This window comes from Carlito syrichta, unplaced genomic scaffold, assembly GCF_000164805.1.
Source record: "Carlito syrichta isolate Samal-C Ts95f unplaced genomic scaffold, Tarsius_syrichta-2.0.1 Scaffold308346, whole genome shotgun sequence".
NCBI classification, from domain to species: domain Eukaryota; kingdom Metazoa; phylum Chordata; class Mammalia; order Primates; family Tarsiidae; genus Carlito; species Carlito syrichta.
In genome coordinates, this window is record NW_007252442.1 from 40,704 (window position 1) to 42,609 (window position 1,906).

The window sequence follows — 1,906 nt, forward strand, 5'->3', positions numbered from 1 at the left end:
AAAAAAAAAAAAAAAAAGATGAATAACAGCTGGGAGTGGTGGCTCATGCCTGTAATCCTCGCACTTTGGGAGGTCAAAGTGGGAGGATTACTTGAGCCCAGGAGTTAGACACCAGCATAGGCAACATAGCAAGACCTCATCTCTACAGAAAATAAATAAATAAATAAAATTAAAATTAGCCAGGCATGGTGGTACATACCTGTAGTCCCAGCTACGTGGGAGGCTGAGGCAGAAGGATCTCCTGAGCCCAGGAAAGGATGAATAGCAATGTTTTGTAAAAGATTTAAATTTATTTTTTATTTACTTATTTTTTGAGTCACCCAGGCTGGAGTACAGTGGCATGCTCACGGCCACCACAGCCTCGACCTGCTAGGCTCAGGTGATCCTTCCAAGTAGGAGGACTTATAGGCACACACCACCACGCCTGGCTAATTTTTTTATTTATTGTAGAGATGAGGTCTCACCAAGTTGCCCAGGCTGGTCTCAAACCCATGCTCTGACAATCCTCTTACCTTAGCCTCCCAAAGTGCTGGGGTTAAAGGCGCGAGCCACCATGCCCGGCCCATCTGACTCTTTTTTAGAATATCCGATATATGCAGTTAATGGAGACACATCTAAGCCATAAGACTACATAATATAATTAGGGCACAGTGGCCTGTGCCTGTAATCCAAGCTACTTTGGAGGCTGAGGCAGGAAGATAGTTTTAGTTGAGGAGTTCAAGACCAGCCTGTCGGAAATACAGTAATATAGAACAGGGATCCTTCTCCCTGAGGTATAGAAATAAAGTAAGAATCTTGAGTCTTTTCTTTTCTTTTCTTTTTTAGTGAGAAAGCCGGATTTATTGAGAGGACAGAGAAGCTCCCACAGTAGGAAGGAACCCGAAGGGTTTGCCCCCTCCCCTTTTTTTTTTTTTTGAGTTGGAGTCTCACTCTGTCTCCCATGCTGGAGTGCAGTGTCAGGCTCAGGCCACTGCAGTCTTGACCTGCTGGTCTCAGGTGATCCTTCTCAGCCTTCCAAGTAGTTGGAACCTCAGGCATACGCCACTGCATCCGGCTAATTTTGTTTTATTTATTGTAGAAATGAGGTGTCACCAAATTGCCCAGGCTGGTCTCAAACCCCTGGACTCAGGCAATCCTCTTGTTTCTGCCTCCCAAAGTACTGGGATTACAGCAAGGCTTTGTGTCCTTTCAAGAGAAATTACCGGTACCTAGCTAACCTTCAAAGGTAAATGAACAACATGATAGGCAAGAAGATAGTAACAATAGTTTCCCAAGAAAGCCTGAGGTGTTTTGGGGGTTTTTTTAAGTTTCAAAGAAACTAAAAGATAACATTTCAACACATAACCTTTAGTTGTTTTTCAGAAACCTTCATCAAATGGAAAATACTGACCACTATCAAGTAGATATCGGATAAGTGGGAACTGAGGACTGGACTCTGACCACCTTTCTTTGTTCTAAATTTGTTTCCTGGCCATTGCCTTGCTAGACTCTGGTGTGGCCATGTGCTTTTTGAGCTACGGCTGTCGCCATGTTTCCTGTCTTTGGTCCCCTCTCCCACCTTGGGGAGGTAAATCTTCCTTCTCCCTTCTCTTTCTCTCTCTAATTTACGTTTAAATAAACTTTTTTATTTTTTTTTTTATTTTTTATTTTTTGAGTTGGAGTCTCACTCTGTCGCCCAGACTGGAGTGCAGTGGCACGCTCCCAGCCACCGCAGCCTCTACCTGCTGGGCTCTGGAAATCCTTCTGCCTCAGCCTTCCGAGTAGCCGGAACTACAGGCGCGCGCTACCACGCCCGGCTAATTTTTTGATTTATTGTAGAGATGAGGTCTTCCCGAGTTGCCCAGGCGGGTCTCGAACCTGCGGGCTCAGGCAATCCACTCACCTCAGCCTCCCAAAGGCGGGGGAT